The sequence below is a fragment of the Schistocerca gregaria genome, chromosome 4 (assembly GCF_023897955.1).
Source record: "Schistocerca gregaria isolate iqSchGreg1 chromosome 4, iqSchGreg1.2, whole genome shotgun sequence".
Classification (NCBI taxonomy): domain Eukaryota; kingdom Metazoa; phylum Arthropoda; class Insecta; order Orthoptera; family Acrididae; genus Schistocerca; species Schistocerca gregaria.
Window position 1 is genome coordinate 426660684 of NC_064923.1, and position 18380 is coordinate 426679063.

The following is an 18380-nucleotide window of genomic DNA, read 5'->3' on the forward strand; positions in this document are numbered from 1 at the left end:
ATTTTCTTCATTTCATGCAATTTTCCCTCCGACATGGTACGCTTGAATTGCATCGAAGTTAAAGAAAAGTGCTGCAGTCCTGAATACGTCGAGTTGTTGCGTATTTTTATTCACACTGTTTGTCGTAAGGTATTAGGCAATACAAGATGCAATCGCAACTGCACTGCACGCATCTTTTCTCCAAGAAGAGACGCATATACAATTACTGGTTATGTTACAAGGTTTGAGAATCTTCGTTGAGAGTTGCTTTGCTTTAATTCGTGTTAAATGACCCTTTTTCATACTCCGTTGCACTGTCACAATATGCCTACTACGAATATTTCATACACAGTACTCAGCTGCGTTGTTGTACATTCATGGGTCAAATTCCGTATGAAAATGGGAATACTTTCAAGCCACTAACATAGTAGCTACAATTTTCATGTACTCTGATTAGATTCTGACAAGCAGCTGGTAGCTTCAATGTTTTCGATTGATTTAGATTTGATTTGGCAGCCGTTGAAGTCTTTGCTTGTTAATGTGTGTTCTCGAAAGAACGGTGTATTTTCGTCCACTCACATAGCGGAAATAGTCCAGTGCTATATTTATGCATTTACTGGGTTCAATAAATTTGACCTGCGCTGATATAACAAGACCCTCATATCTTCAAGACCTCGCACATGAATTTGTCATTCGTGTTTTGTCATCATACCGTCTACAAGCTGGCGAACCAGACTGAAGACCTGGCCAGGCAGCGTCGCATTCACGCACGACAAACGGCGAGGGAAGAACAGTAGCGGCACACTCCGAAAAAACATACAGTTGAAGAACCTATTTTGTAGAATGTTTATGTCCTACGTTTCCTCTTAAATTTATTAAAAATTGCACCGATGTACAAAACTAGGACTGAAGTAACTTTCACATGATGTCTCGCTAACAACGTCGCTCCGCTCGGTGCAACTTCAAGAATTCCTACAAAATAGCACAGAAGTTAACTGAAAGATGTATTCAGAGGGTCGAACAGAACTGACACTCTTATTCCGAGACCATGATTACCCTGAATTCAGCGCTATTTATGATGTTTCCCTGGACATACTGTGCAGCGTGAGCCAATACTGGCCACAATGTTGGTGAGGAGTTCTTGAGGTAGAGCGTTCTATTCCTCCCCCAGCGCGATTAACAACTGCTGAATGGTCGCAGATACATGAGAACGTGATGCAATACGTCTTGTCAACGCATCCCACACGTGCTTGTTTTAAACCACTACTACTTTGCTCTTATCATACTTTATACTTACTTTAATACCTTTGTAAAAATTATTAGACTTAACTTTCATTACTGCCTTTTTAGAAAGCCGAGATTATGAATTAATTATTCATGCCTGGAATTAGAAAAAAAAATGTTTATGCTTGACATCCCGAAAAAAACTTTTGCTCAGTCTAAATTCTATTCAGACGTCCACAGCCGAAATTATGCTGTTACATAGTTATCAGAGGATGTTTCACATTGACAGTTTAAACCTCAAGGTATCTTCAACGTGTTTTATTAGAGTTCACACTACTTGTGAAACATCATGGTTTGCAAAATTAAATAGGGGACTACTTGCATTATTAAAAAAAATTGGTGATACTAAATAAGTGCGTGACTAGGTGTCGACATAGCACTATATTCATTGTCTGCGAGAAATTTGGCCCAGTAGCAACAGATGAAGAGTTTAACAGAGACTTATTTATTCCCAGGCAAAACCAGATGTGACTCTGTACACACTCACGGGTAATTACTTGCTAATGTATTTTGAGCAGTGGAAGGAACGATGGCAGATATCTGGGGACTCAAGTGGGACTTACTTTCAAACAAAGAAATTTAACTTTCTCAGACATTTGTCTTTCACAGGCAACTGCTCCACCATCTGAGCTTCAGTTTTTGTGAATGGAGAACGCCTTTTAAGAAATAGACTGTTTCTTTTACACATGATACGTTTAGAAAAGAAAACAAGTGTTACTAAATACCCTTCTGGTAAGTTGTTGGAAGATGTTTTATCCTCATTAGGACCGCTTATCGGAGAAAGAATGTTAGCAAATACATTTATGCCATGTTCTTATTCTTGTGGTCCTCAGTCCTGAGACTGGTTTGATGCAGCTCTCCATGCTACTCTATCCTCTGCTAGCTACTTCATCTCCCAATACGTACTGCCGCCTACGTCCTTCTGAATCTGTTTAGTGTATTCATCTCTTCGTCTCCCTCTACGATTTTTACCCTCCACGCTGCCCTCCAATATTAAATTGGTGATCCGTTGATGCCTAAGAACATGTCCTATCAGACGATTCCTTCTTCTTGTCAGGTTGTGCCACAAACTCCTCTTCTCCCCAATCCTATTACATACTTCCTCATTAGTTATGTGATCTACCCATCTAATCTTCAGCATTCGTCTGTAGCACCACATTTCAAAGGCTTCTATTCTCTTCTTGTCTAAAATATTTATCGTCCATGTTTCACTTCCATATGTGACTACACTCCATACAAATACTTTCAGAAACGACTTCCTGTCATTTCAATCTATACTCGATGTTAACAAATTTCTCTTCTTCAGAAACGCTTTCCTTGCCATTGCCAGTCTACATTTTATATCCTATCTACTTCGACCTTCATCAGTTACATTGCTCCCCAAATAGCAAAACACCTTTACTACTTTAAGTGTCTCATTTCCTAATCTAATTCCCTCAGCATCACCTGACTTAATTCGACTACATTCCATTATTCTCGTTTTGCTTTTGTTAATGTTCATCTTATATCCTCCCTTCAAGACACTGTCCATTCCGTTCAACTGCTCTTCCAAGTCCTTTGCTGTCTCTGACAGAATTACAATGTCATCGGCGAAACTTAAAGTCTTTATTTATTCCCCATAGATTTTAATACCTACTACGAATTTTTCTTTTCTTTCCTTTACTGTTTGCTCAATATACAGATTGAATAACATCGGCGAGAGGCTACAACCCTGTCGCACTCCCTTCCCAACGACTGCTTCCCTTTCATGTCCGTCGATTCTTGTAACTGCCATCTGGTTTCTGTACAAATTGTAAATAGCCTTTCGCTCATTGTGTTTTACCCTTGAAGCCTTCATAATTTGAAAGAGATTATTCCAGTCAACATTGTCAAAAGCTTTCTCCAAATCTACAAATGCTAGAAACGTAGGTTTGCCTTTTCTTAATCTAGCTTCTAAGATAAGACGTAGGGTCAGTATTGCCTCACGTGTTCCCATATTTCTACGGAATCCAAACTGGTCTTCCCCGAGGTCGGCTTCTACCAGTTTTTCCATTCGTCTGTACAGAATTCGCGTTAGTATTTTGCAGCCGTGTCTTATTAAACTGACAGTTCGGTAATTTTCACATTTGTCAACGCCTGCTTTCTTTGGGATTGGATTTATTATATTGTTCTTGAAGTCTGAGGGTATTTCGCCTGTCTCATACATTTTGCTCACCAGATGGTAGAGTTTTGTCATGACTGGCTCTCCCAAGGCTGTCAGTAGTTCTAATGGAATGTTGTCTACTCCGGGGGCCTTGTTTCGACTTTCAGTGCTCTATAAAATTCTTCACGCAGTATCATATCGCCAATTTCCCCTTCATCTACATCCTCTTCCATTTCCACAATATTGTCCTCAAGACTTGTATAGTCCCTCTATATACTCCTTCCATCTTTCTGCTTTTCCTTCTTTGCTTAGAACTGGGTTTCCATCTGAGCCCTTGATATTCATACAAGTGGTTCTCTTTTCTCCAAAGGTCTCTTTAATTTTCCTGTAGGCAGTATCTATCTTACTCCTAGTGAGATAAGACTCTACATCCTTACATTTGTCCTCTAGTCATCCCTGCTTAGCCATTTTGCACTTCCTGTTGATCTCATTTTTGAGACGTTTGAAATCCTTTTTGTCTGCTTCATTTACTGCATTTTTATATTTTCTCCTTCCATCAATTAATTTCAGTATTTCTTCTGTCACCCAAGGATTTCTACGAGCCCTCGTCTTTTTATCTACTTCATTTTCTCTGCTGCCTTCACCACTTTATTCCTCAAAGCTATCCATTCTTAAACTACTGTTGAAACGTCCCCTTCGAAAAATTGTACAGGACTGTGCTCAAACTGACACAAAATATTTTTAGCGCAACGCAATCTGACTTTCAGTAATCGCTACAAAGAATGGCCCTGACTAACATTAACCTATACGTTTCACATATCACTTACCTCACAAAAATCTTGGTTACTCGAACTACTGCAATACAGCGAGCGCCACTACTGCCAGCTAAATTAAAGATTCAAACTACGGAAGGCACTAACTACTGATAGGCATAGTTAACAAATGAAAGATTTTGATAGAGAACAAACAATGTATTTACCTTAATAGTCATAATACATAAAGCAGTTCATGACATCCAGTCTTACAAATTTCAAAACTCCGCCATCTCTCTCCCCACATCCACCACTACTGGCTGCTCACCTCCAACTGCGCAAAGCCACGCGCTGTTCACATGCACCTGCCGCTGCCCAACACTACAATGGCAGACAACAATGCAAACTAGCCACAGACTGCAGACAGCACAGCCAGTGATTTTTGTACAGAGCGCTACGTGGCGTTACCAATATAAAAAACCTAAATAGCCTACTTACACTGTATTTCTCTCCCCCATTCTTGTCAATTGTTCGTTTATGCTCTTCCTAAAACTCTCTACAACCTCTGGTTCTTTCAGTTTATCCAGGTCCCATCTCCCCAAATTCCCACCTTTTTGCACTTTCTTCAGTTTTAATCTACAGTTCATAACCAATAGATTGTGGTCAGAGTCCACATCTGCCCCTGGAAATGTCTTACAAATTAAAAACTTGTTCCTAAATCTCTGTCTTAGCGTTATATAATCTATCAGATATCTTCTATTCCATTTATTATGGGAGTCACTTAAGAGAGAAAAGGGTCGTTTACACAAAATAGCACCAAATAATATTTTTGGAGTCAGTAAGTATCCTCATTAGGTGTGTTTGATGTAGGAACACATTTCCTTTATTATCAAACCCTCTTGTTTCAAACCACTACTACTTTACTCTTATCATACTTTATACTTACTTTAATACCTTTGTGAAAAATTATTACCCTCAACTTTCATTACTGCCTTTTTAGAAAGACGAGATTATGAATTAATTATTCACGCCTAGAATTAAAAAAAAATATATTTTTGCTTGACATCCAGAAAAAACTTTTGCTCAATCTAAATTCTATTCAGACGTCCACAGCCGAAAATATGCTGTTACATAGTTACCAGTGGATGTTTCACATTGACAGTTTAAACCTCAAGATATCTTCTGCGTGCTTTATTAGAGTTCACACTACTTGTGAAACATCATGGTGTGCAAAATTAAATAGGGGACTGCTTGCATTATTAAAAAAAATTGGTGATACTAAATAAGTGCGTGACTAGGTGTCGACCTAGAACTATATCCATTGTCTGCGAGAAATTTGGCCCAGTAGCAACAGATGAGGAGTTTAACAGAGACTTATTTATTCCCAGGCAAAACCAGATGTGTCTCTGTACATACTCACTGATAATTACTTGCTAATGTATTTTGAGCAGTGGAAGGAACGATGGCAGATATCTGTTGACTCAAGTGGGACTTACTTTCAAGATATTCGCAAACAAAGAAATTAAACTTTCTCAGACATTTGGCTTTCACAGGCAACTGCTTCACTATCTGCGCTACACAAACACAAATCACGACCGAGCGAGGTGGCGCAGTGGTTAGCACACTGGACTCGCGTTCGGGAGGACGACGGTTCAATCCCGGGTCCGGTCATCCTGATTTAGGTTTTCCGTGATTTCCCTAAATCTCTCCAGGTAAATGCCGGGATGGTTCCTTCGAAATGGCACGGCCAACTTCCTTCCCCGTCCTTCCGTAATCCGCTGAGACCGATGACCTCGCAGTTTGGTCTCTTCCCCCAAACAACCAACCAACCACAAATCACGACCCACTCCACAGCATTACATCCGTTTTCCAACGTTGCAAACTTGATACATATTCTGCATAAGGTGTGGGACTAGCACTCCTGGGAGAAATAATATTGAGGAGTAATGGCTTACCCACAACCTACTGAATAGTTTCCGGATGGAAAACAAGAGTACTTCTGTGATATTGTTGTGTCCTACATTGTAGCACAAATCAATAACAGATCATCCTAGATCGTATGCCATTAACATTTATTTTTACTTCACAACATATATGAAGAATGCACCTCATGTGTCCTTCTTGACTAACGCTGTCGCTCCTGTACCGATAAACCCAACCACAGGTTTATAATTCATAGAAACAAGATTATTTAGTTTCTGTCCACATTAACACTTGAAAAATAATGAGTTCTCACGACGATCAAATTCACAGAATTAGTGTACTGTCGGGACACTAAGTCCTCCGTTTATTTAGCACTGGCGCTTAGTTATGGAAATTTAAGGACCGTTCGGTCATATAATGACAGCAACCTCTGGGCGCAGTTGATGGACGAAATTCCACACTAGCACAGGTACCACGGGAGGATCAGTCAGACAAGCGAAGTTCCCTGACTGCTCGTAGTGGCTGTGGTGTGAGATCTCGAGGCCGGGCTGCTTCTGGAACTGTGTGGTATAGATTCAGGAGGTTGCTCTATGACAGAACTGCTTCCAGCGGCTCAGCGAACTGAACTGCTGGAGAGTGATCAGGCACCGTCCTAAACACACTCCTGGAAGAACAGAGTCTACTTGATGCATGGATACCAAGTGACGTGTGGAAGTGCTGTAGAGATCCAAGTTGTCGCACCAACGCAAGGGATGCTCGCGCAGCTGGTGTCGAGGCCCGCATCTTTCAAGGCAAACTGGAGCCACACGTTTACATAGTACAGGTAGGAGTTCTACTTCAAAGTAGATTGGCATGTTTTGATTACAACCTAGCTTGTTGTGGCTGATATGTCGTACCCACTATGCTTTTGAAACCTGAGTCGGCCAAAGGAGTGTCCCCAATGGAGCATAGTACAGGCAGCTTGTGGACCATGTGTATAATGCAAGTAGATGAGTTGGCAGGCAAAGGTCTTGGATACTCCATTCCTCCCCCACCACAGGAAAGATGATGCAGCCATCTTGATATCATACTGCAATCCTGCGCCCCTTCCTTGCCAGAGAAGAGATGACAGTGCCATTACAAATATTGAGGTCAAGGCATCAAAAAGGTGTTCTAATGGATGAGATGCCTCAGATTCCTTTTCTGCTGTCTGTGGGTGTGAGTGCCCTTGAGGGCTCTGTCCTGTTCCCTGGAACAATGGACCTGAGGGAATAAAGAAGCTTCTGACGCTTGTAAGGGAGTCCAACTGGCTCATGCTGTGTTGGATTAAACCTTGGTTGCTATTCTGTGTTTAGTCTCCCATGGTAATTGCCATTATCCTGTTATCCTCTCTTTCTGAAGGTGGCAGCAGCGGTGTGTATCGATATCCGCCCTTGGACTGTTTGGCATGACGCATATAGTTGCCGGCTGGGCTGTGTGCGGGTAGTCGTTCGGGTGGCGTCGAGCAGCGAGGAAATCTCCGCGGCTCTCAGTTTGGCCGGGCCCGCTGGCGGCCTCTATGTGATTTCGGAGTGTGTGGTGCTGTTATCATTGCGACGAGCTTCGTGGCTCACCGATCCTGGACATTAAAGTTGAGTTTTGACTTAATCTACCAGCAAGTCACGACTGTTCACATTGTGTCGTTTTGAGTTCATTGTCGGCCGTTGAGATATTCCCACGTGCAACAACGTGTGTTTTCAAGTTGGCAAAGTGTGGCCACCCTCCGGTGGAGTTTAACGGTACTTGGTTATTTGAACTGAAGTGCACCAGCCAAATCTTCTGCCTTGTGGCCGTTAACGTTCCGGTTACCTGCCCTGGCGGTTGACGTAAATTTCAGGCAACGTATTTTCCTCATCTTGTTGTCACTGTCCAACACTGTGTGTAGTTTGACAGCTCAATGTGTAATTGGTTGGGGGCACCAATACCTTCTACGTTGTTCCATTGAACAAGCAACGTATTTTCCTCATCGTGTTGTCACTGACCAACACTGTGTGTAGTTTGACAGCTCAATGTATAATTGGTTGTGGGCACCAATACCTTCTACGTTGTTCCATTGAACTCCCTGTTGTGTGCTGGTTGGGTGAAGCGGAGGTTAGCCTGTCGGTGGGTTCGTTGGCTGTCGGTCGGTTGGGTGCTCGTCGGATCGACAATGATTTGGCCGACTACCTGTCTCACCTAAACGAGCGTTAGTGTTTGAATTCCAGGCCGAACCTCGGATCTTCTGTGCGCCCACGGGTGTACTACATTTACTTGTTTGTTTGTACTTATATTGGTTCCAGCCGATTTTTAGATTAAGCTTGTTTTGGCCTTAAGGCGTCAGATGGTTTGGGCCTTCAGCCTAATTTAAGAACTGTTTTATGTAAAGCCGTCGGCATTTTTAAAATTAATCTTATTGAGTCTTAAGTGTTTTGCCTTCAGCCGATTTTGAATTTGTTTTGCTCTTAAAGTGTCAGACGTTTGGGGTCTTCAGCCGATTTTGAATTAAAGTTGTTCTGCTCGTAAGGTGTTAGATGGTTTCGGCCTTCAGACTAATTAATAACTGTTTGAAGTAAATTCTTTGGCATTTTTAAAATTAACTTTATTGAGGCTTAAGTGTTAGGCCTTCATCTGATATTGAATTTAAGTTTTTTGCTCTAAAGGTGTTAGATTCTTTGGACCTTCCACATAATTAAGGATCTGTTTAAAGTTAAGGCCTTGCCTTTTAAATTTCTAATTTCGGTTGAGCTTTAAGTTATTGGTTTTCAGCCCTTTTTAAATTAAAGTGGCCTTTCTCTTAAGGCATGAGATTTTACGGCGCACTCAGCGGCTAATTAAGTTCCAAAACCAAAGCTGCGTTTTTCTTTTTTTAAATAAAATTTTCTTGGCTCTTGATCAAATTAATGGTTGTATGTTCGAGTGTAACTGACAGCCTCTTATTTTGGCCCCTTTCCACAACATAAACTACTTGTTCCGTCCTGCGGGTTTAGCAGGGCGTCTCAGTAAGGACGGCTCGAGTGTGGATGCATTGGAGCTGGCACGGCTGAGAACTGCTCGGAGTGGATCTGGAAAGAAAAATAACAAAGTCTCAGAGCCTCGGACAGGACAGTCGCCATCGGGGTTGCAGAGCAGACTATCTCTTGAGGGTAGATTTCCAAGAGGGAGCAAGTACGCAACCAAGGACGTTCACCTGGTGCCCACCTATATTGTCCTGAGGAAGAGTTGTCGCCATGCTGAAGGAGGCATGATGACCGTGGAAGCGATCATGATTTCATCAAGCTGGAGACCCGTTCCATAAGGGACAATTCTTGCAAAATTGCAAGCTGATGGGTTGCATCTTGCCAAGTATTCGGTATGAAAGAAGTGGAATTCCATGAGACTGTTATCATTCAGCGAAAAGGGGGCGACTGTATCCAGTAGAGGGCAAGTGCTGTGAAGCGCCTGTGCCTTTGGAAGGAAAATACAATAGTACGAACTATGATGACAGCCAACACCAAAGCCAAAATAAAACCCAGGTGCAGTGGCCTAGACTTAGTGAAGCCAGGTTCTAGTACTGGTGGCACCACACAGTAGCAGTCGGTCGTTGGCTGGCCAGCAGCATGTAACAGCCTGAAAGTTCTCTTGCGAGCCTCTGAGTGAAGAACTTCAACAGCGATTGGCATCTGTCTCAGGTCGCTCGTTATACTTAGGGAGTTGTTGGTGAAGCCACACCTGGAGCCTGCGGAGGTGTGTCTGTAGAAAGACAAACCATTCCAGTGCCAGTTCCGAGACATAAAGTCCTTGGTCCCAAGTGACGCAGCAAAAGGAAGAACGTGATCCCGTGTTGCTGCTGTTTTGGTGGAGGCTGGGTATCACATTCAAAGAATCTGTGATCCCATTGGCAGACTGATAGGGTACAGGCACTAGGACCGCAACTGAATCATCAGTAAGTAAATGTGTAATAGCGACATCACTTAACACAGAAACTGACAGGAATATCCGCTAACAGCGGAGAAACACCGTAATGGACTGGAGTGAGAACAGACACGGTGAAATCCCGTGGTCTGAGTTCAGAAAAGGAATCAACTTTCGGGTGAAAGAATTTGTCCGGGAAAGGAAAAGAGGCAGAAGTGGCCCGACAGAGGAGTTCCCTCAATTGACGGAAATATTCCGTGAGCACCTCGGAAGGGATGTTAGAAAATTTGTTGCTCCCATAACATGTCTGGTAGTGTGAAGGTATCTTGAAATAAATGGTAGTAAACATGTTGCACTGAGATGGCGTATGTGGCTCTGTGGCAGTTGTCTTCCAAGGTGATTACAATAGATTAGGATCCATGTGGCCGACGTCTCTGATAGCGGAGCGTGTGTTTGAGAAGAAGGGGGAATCGACAGGGAGGTACATCGCGTCATGAACGACTTGTAATTGTTATTGAGTCCCGATGCATTGTAGGAAACGACACGGCAGTATGAAAGTGCGCATGTTCATCCATTATCACTGAGGCCTGACAGGCTGGCCAGGGGCGTCGTGGAAGACGCCGTAAATTATTATTCCCTGGTTGAGCACTGAGGATTGACGAAGAGTCAAACTGCGTAGTGGAAGACAACTTTCAGTTGTTGTTGTGCGTATGAACACCGAGGACTTGCATGTTCTCCAGCTGTGTCTTAGAAGACGACTGGGACTTCTTAGTGTGCGAACTAGCTCTGAGGATTGGCAGCGAGGCCTGTTGCCTCGGGAAAGACGCCTTGGGGAGCATTGCCAATTGATTGTCCTATGTGGTAGCATACATCAACAACTGATTGTCACAGGCCTTATGCAGTTAACATTTATTTTCATTTCCCATCAAATACATGAAATACACTCCTGGAAATTGAAATAAGAACACCGTGAATTCATTGTCCCAGGAAGGGGAAACTTTATTGACACATTCCTGGGGTCATATACATCACATGATCACACTGACAGAACCACAGGAACATAGACACAGGCAACAGAGCATGCACAATGTCGGCACTAGTACAGTGTATATCCACCTTTCGCAGCAATGCAGGCTGCTATTCTCCAATGGAGACGATCGTAGAGATGCTGGATGTAGTTCTGTGGAACGGCTTGCCATGCCATTTCCACCTGGCGCCTCAGTTGGACCAGCGTTCGTGCTGGACGTGCAGACCGCGTGAGACGACGCTTCATCCAGTCCTAAACATGCTCAATGGGGGACAGATCCGGAGATCTTGCTGGCCAGGGTAGTTGACTTACACCTTCTAGAGCACGTTGGGTGGCACGGGATACATGCGGACGTGCATTGTACTGTTGGAACACAAGTTCCCTTGCCGGTCTAGGAATGGTAGAACGATGGGTTCGATGACGGTTTGGATGTACCGTGCACTATTCAGTGTTCCCTCGACGATCACTAGAGGTGTACAGCCAGTGTAGGAGATCGCTCCCCACTCCATGATGCCGGGTGTTGGCCTTGTGTGCCTCGGTCGTATGCAGTCCTGATTGTGGCGCTCACCTGCACGGCGCCGAACACGCATACGACCATCATTGGCACCAAGGCAGAAGCGACTCTCATCGCTGAAGACGACACGTCTCCATTCGTCCCTCCATTCACGCCTGTCGCGACACCACTGGAGGCGGGCTGCACGATGTTGGGGCGTGAGCGGAAGACGGCCTAACGGTGTGCGGGACCGTAGCCCAGCTTCATGGAAACGGTTGCGAATGGTCCTCGCCGATACCCCAGGAGCAACAGTGTCCCTAATTTGCTGGGAAGTGGCGGTGCGGTCCCCTACGGCACTGCGTAGGATCCTACGGTCTTAGCGTGCATCCGTGCGTCGCTGCGGTCCGGTCCCAGGTCGACGGGCACGTGCACCTTCCGCCGACCACTGGCGACAACATCGATGTACTGTGGAGACCTCACGCCCCACGTGTTGAGCAATTCGGCGGTACGTCCACCCGGCCTCCCGCATGCCCACTATACGCCCTCGCTCAAAGTCCGTCAACTGCACATACGGTTCACGTCCACGCTGTCGCGGCATGCTACCAGTGTTAAAGACTGCGATGGAGCTCCGTATGCCACGGAAAACTGGCTGACACTGCCGGCGGCAGTGCACAAATGCTGCGCAGCTAGCGCCATTCGACGGCCAACACCGCGGTTACTGGTGTGTCCGCTGTGCCGTGCGTGTGATCATTGCTTGTACAGCCCTCTCGCAGTGTCCGGAGCAAGTATGGTGGGTCTGACACACCGGTGTCAATGAGTTCTTTTTTCCATTTCCAGGAGTGTACAACTGACGTTTTGAGAATAATAGGCTTTAAGCTGTAATGTTGAGGTATTTCGCGACTGGCGCTAGCTCCAGATTAAACCAAGGCAAAGGCTCGTCGTCGTGTGTCATCTTCAACTGCGGCGAGCACGAAGGTAAGCCACAGATCCTTCTTCTAACCGAATATTTGAAATCCTGGTGGCAGGATCATCCTCGATCGGGTTTTCGTCTGTAGCAAAATTTCCTCTTTGCCCTGAAGTTGCTGGAAACTTTGAGGTAGGGGGTGACTGGGAGTGCTACAGTCTCCAGAAGAGACTTCTTTTCTTGCTGAAGTCGCTGTAAATCATGCAACAGCTGCGACAAATGCTTTTGTTTCTGAGTTGCTATGATGGAACGAGACTCTTTGCTTAGGACACTTGAACCTTCACGGCAAAGAAAAGGGATGAACTTGGTAACCAAAAGTATTATTTGTCACCAACTGGTGGAAAGAAACTTGAAAACGTGTACTCTTGTTGCCAACAGTGTCTGAATGAAACACAGGAATCCGTTGAGAATCAACTTATCCTGTGCCGCTGGAGACACAAGAAGGAAAAAGTCCAGATAAACAATGCATAACAAATGTAGTAGAAAGTTGAGCAAGGAAAATCTGTTCTGCGGAGGAATATTGTGGCAGACAAGCTGAAAGCTCAAAGTTACACCAAATAAAACGTCTACCATGAGCGTAGTGCACACTTGACGAACTGAGTTCAACAAATGAACGCCTCGTCGCCAGTTTATGTATCCTATGTGGTAGCATACATCAACAGCTGATTGTCACAGCATCCCTGTATGTACAAACGCTTGAAACATAAGAAATTATACAGAAGGAATCAGGACGACTGCAGTCACTGAAATACTTTTTCTAACTTCATTTATCACTGGCTTTTACTCATGAAAGTTCGAAGTCCGTTCGGTCGTGAAAAGACGGCAACCACTGTGCACAACTGATAGTCTAAATTACACACGGGAGGCTTCGTCGGAGGTAAAGTTCTCTGGTAGACGTCTGACTGTTCGCATGGCTGTGGTTTTGCTATCTAGAGGTCGGATTGCATCTGTAACTATGTGGTGAAGGTCCTGGAAGTTGCTCTAATCGGAAATTGCTAGTAGTGGCTCAGTGAACTGAATTGCCGGAGAGTGGCTAGGTCTGTACTAAATGCGCTCCCGACAGAGAAGTATCTGCTTGACGCTTGCATACAGAGAGATTCGTGGAAGCGAAGTAGTGTTCCCGACTGTGGTATTGTTTCCACGGATGTGCTTAGGTGTCAAGGTTCCTCTCACCTCTCATGGCGAAGCTAAGGTCGCACGTTTCCGTGCTGCCGGTTGTTGTTCTAACCCAAAACAGGCCGGCGCGTTTTGCACACGATGCAGCTTGTTGTGTTCTATATGCTGTGCCCACTATACTGATGACATCTGAGTCTGACATTGATCGCAAACGAAGGCCTTCGATGCACCAAAAGTAACTCAATGGGCTTGGACAACCAATCGATGGATACACAAGGCACCGTATATAGGCAGTGTCAGTCTGTTTGTAATGAACGAACACAGTTTATTCTCAGAGAGGAAACAAAGTATCAGTATGATCAAACGCCCAATTGAATTTTATCAACCAGCATAAAGGCGATATTGAGACAGCGCAAATCGGAGGACGGGGCCATACGACCACATAAATGTGTAATTTAAGAAGCTTAACCAAAAAGGAGAGGAAAACTTAACGGTATTCCACAATTAGAAATTATGATGATGTGGAACAACAACAGCCGTTAAACTTAAATATTTTTAGAAAGGCTGTCCAAACATCTACGGAATCATCCACAACAACATTTTGTCTACGTGGGTCACATTATCGTAATTCCATGTGGTGACAGAAACTATGGTAGCGGCTCCTGATTGTTAGAGGGCCCGCATAACCGGCAAGCAAGGTGGGCTGCCGACCTCCCTTCAAGAGCTCAGACTAAAACATCACCAGAGGATGTAAACGTCAACCGACTTTCCGCATAAACACGGCACTATCTCGTGAAAATTCATGTGATAGACATACACCAAATGGAATTAATGTGACTACGTGTAGCATTCCGGTTAATACCTGCTCCAACTCTAGTCTAGTAGACACTTACCATAGCCTTCAGCAGTAAGTTGTATCTTTGTAATTGTGTTCAGTAGTACTTTGGTTATAATTTTCTTTTCATTGTCTTGTTCTCTTATCTGGGATTTGCCACCACAAGAATTGTTGTGCTTCTTGTTGTTCTTGCATTTGGAAATTAGTGTACGCCAAAGAAGGCGCTTTTTAGTTATAATGAAGTTTGTTCAAACATGATCATTAGCTCTTTCGTATCGACCGCAGAACCCTACAGAAACAGTACTGACCATGCAACAGAAATGCATTGAGTTTCAAGATATAGCTTCCATCGCTCATCGCTTCTTATACAAAAACTACTTTAGAGTTTCGAAACAGACTCGGAAAAAGTTGGCAACAATAAACAGTACATCACACGAAGTGATATCCATTGTAGATATTTGGGGTTCGATTTGAAACTATTTTCAAAATCTAAACGAAAGAGCTACAACTGGCTCATCAATCACTTCAACTCGTTACATATTAAGCACGTCCAATCCTAGTGAACAAAAGTTTCAGAGCTACGCTCACGGGAATACCGAAGATAATCATTAAGTTGAAACCAAATTAGAACTAAACTTTTCAAAATTTCTATGCGTCATATTCTCACATGCTTGTAACGAAATTATGGTTTTAAATTTTTATTTTTAAATTATGATTTTAAATTTAAGTTTCGTACCATCAATCAAATTATCAAATGAGTCTCTAAAGACCAGGTGATTTCTGCTACTTCATTTTTTTCATCACATAATTTCAAATTATAAAAGCATTATTCCTAATGTACGAAAAATTTGATTGTCATTAAGGTGTAACATTTTAACAAAATAGTTTTAAGTTGTAATTACGAAACGCAAAGGTTATAAAGAAGAGACCTCATTACTTTGGAAAGAAGGAATGTATTACGGTTAAAATTCCTTTTACGGTTGGAAAACAAAAATTTATTTGAAGAGTTTTAATGGTGGTAAAAACCAGTCCAAGAAGCGAAAAAAAATTTAAAAATTCAGTAAGTATAAAAAGGTATAGTTCAGTACACAGCTGCCTGCCAAACAGTGACGTCCCAGAATCGAAACCCGGTTCGGCACACAATATGCCAGGAAGTTCCAGGTCTGCACATACTCTAGCCTGTAACAGGAATGTCGCGGCCTGATATTACCTCGTACACGTCGATGCAGGGTGTGCGCATGTTTTTCTGTCGCACTTTGCTATCTCTTACTCTGTGGCCGAGCGGTTCTAGGCGCTTCAGTCTGGAACCACTTGATCGCTACGGTCGCAGGTTCGAAGCCTGCCTCGGGCATGGATGTGTGTGATGTCCCTAGGTTAGTTAGGTTTAAGTAGGTCTAAGTTCTAGGGGACTGATGACATCAGATGTTAAATCCCGTAGTGCTTACAGCCATTTCAACCACTTCTCTTATTTCTGAAAGTTTCTATTCGGTTCTGGAACGTGTTGGAAGTACGAGTTCGTTGATTTGCATCACATTTACTTCACGCCCAATGTTAATGACGTATCGTCCGGTTTTCGAGTTCAATGTATTTCTTAATATTTTACAAATGGTACCAAATGAAAAGTTTTCTCTTCCCGATTCGTACCCCGATTTCCTGTTGACTACGAAAAGTCGCCTACCTCACTTATTCCATCCAGGTCCGCTAGAGACCTGACTTATTTCTGTTTCTCTAGTTGTACATTTACCGATGTGAGAACACTCATTTTTGGGAAAAAATTAGTTGCACTTCAAGTTTATGTCGGTGCTGGATTGATTAAGACGATGGCGGCAATAACCAGGAAATTCGACTTCGCAACTGTATGTGGCACACATTTTCATTTGTCACGACGCGTTAAATAGATTGCAGATTCATTACAGTTAGACTGAAAAATCTGGTCGGATTTCACTGATAAGAGCTTCGTGATACTGCGTTTTACTGATTGTATTCTGATTTATAAGAAACTATCAGCCTTTACCTAGGTTTCAGCCCTAATAATTGAGTCTTCTTCAGAAGATGTACCTGAATCTATAATTTGTCTAAGAGGGCATGGTCTAGAAATAAAACTGAAACAGGATGAATAGGCGTAGTCACATTTTAAAAATGCGGTACATAAGTACTAAGCCAACACTAAGACTTAAGCTCTAGCGTGGACCTCGTCTCCATAGACGCCGTGCAGCGGGCCTCGGGAGCTCACGTGAAATTATATATTAGATTTTCAAGATTGCTGACTGTGCTGCAATGTTGAAAGCACAAAGATTATATTCTGGTTGAACCCATTCAATTCATTTCAGAGAATTTTGTTCAATTTCTGTTCCATAGTTTCATTGATAGATCATATTTCATGTAACATCAAACAGCTTAAATCTTTCAAGATCGATCTACATATCACGCCAATGCACACAAAAAATTTTAGTTAAGTCATTTTTAGGCTACCATCGCCCATTGAAAAAAATTGCTTCAAGAAAAGAAGGTTACTGTAGGCCAGCCTTACGTCTTTCTCTGTCGTCTCGTACTGCATCCATGCGTTGATTAAAGGGGAATAATTTTGGTGTCACAGAACAGCAAATAGAGCTAGGGCATTGTCTAAGTCAGACAAAAATCGGGATGAACACCATCCGTGGCTTTGGATTTGCATGATGTTGAAAAGAGACACAGACAGTACGTTCGTCAGGATCTGTAGATGGGGGTTTATCCCATTGCTCCCGAATGAAAACCACTGTCGCAGCTCCTGCGTCATTGATATCGTTACTGACAATTAATCCTCTATCACCATACAGCGAAGGCAGTGTTCATCCAACTTGCGGCTGAAGTGCCAGATGTTTTTGCGTTCACATTCATTTTGTGAGTAATTTAATGTACTGTTCTGCAGTACAGTCTGTTTACGTTATTATGGCTGTTTATAGAAGGTAATGACAGGTAGTCTTCTTTGTCCGAGTGCTGAGCTACGCATATTCAAAGCTGCTACTACCATGATGTTTATTTGAACACTACAGAGGAAGTCAGATTTCTCCTGAGACATTTTGCCCGTCTATTTTCACTGAATGTACCATTACATTAATAGTTAGTGGGTTGAAATGCGAAGTGCTTTTATTAACGGAAAGCATATTCTGTTTCTAACACAAATCCTCCACCGAGCGTCATGTGGAGGATCATGTACATAAAAAAAAGTGAAACTTCCTGGCAGATTAAAAGTGTGTGCCCGACCGAGACTCGAACTCGGGACCTTTGCCTTTCGCGGGCAAGTGCTCTACCAACTGAGCTACCGAAGCACGACTCACGCCCGGTACTCACAACTTTACTTCTGCCAGTATCCGTCTCCCACCTTCCAAACTTTACAGAAGCTCTTCTGCGAAACATGCAGAACTAGCTCTCCTGAAAGAAAGGATACTGTGGAGACATGGCTTAGCCACAGCCTGGGGGATGTTTCCAGAATAAGATTTTCACTCTGCAGCGGAGTGTGCGCTGATATGAAACTTCCTGGCAGATTAAAACTGTGTGCCCGACCGAGATTCGAACTCGGGACCTTTGCCTTTCTGGCAGAAGTAAAGCTGTGAGTACCGGGCGTGAGTCGTGCTTCGGTAGCTCAGTTGGTAGAGCACTTGCCCGCGAAAGGCAAAGGTCCCGAGTTCGAGTCTCGGTCGGGCACACAGTTTTAATCTGCCAGGAAGTTTCATATCAGCGCACACTCCGCTGCAGAGTGAAAATCTCATTCTGGAAACATCCCCCAGGCTGTGGCTAAGCCATGTCTCCACAGTATCCTTTCTTTCAGGAGTGCTAGTTCTGCATGTTTCGCAGAAGAGCTTCTGTAAAGTTTGGAAGGTAGGAGACGGATACTGGCAGAAGTAAAGCTGTGAGTACCGGGCGTGAGTCGTGCTTCGGTAGCTCACTTGGTAGAGCACTTGCCCGCGAAAGGCAAAGGTCCCGAGTTCGAGTCTCGGTCGGGCACACAGTTTTAATC

The 18380-nt window shown here is 43.5% G+C and overlaps 2 non-coding genes across 2 annotated transcripts; one reads left to right on the forward strand and one right to left on the reverse strand.

The window, feature by feature from the left end:
* Positions 1-17617: 17617 nt before the first annotated feature.
* On the reverse strand, positions 17618-17692 carry Trnas-cga (transfer RNA serine (anticodon CGA)). The gene has a single exon. It is a non-coding gene; the product is annotated as a tRNA-Ser (tRNA).
* Positions 17693-17993: 301 nt separating this feature from the next.
* On the forward strand, positions 17994-18068 carry Trnas-cga (transfer RNA serine (anticodon CGA)). Its single transcript has one exon. It is a non-coding gene; the product is annotated as a tRNA-Ser (tRNA).
* Positions 18069-18380: the final 312 nt, after the last annotated feature.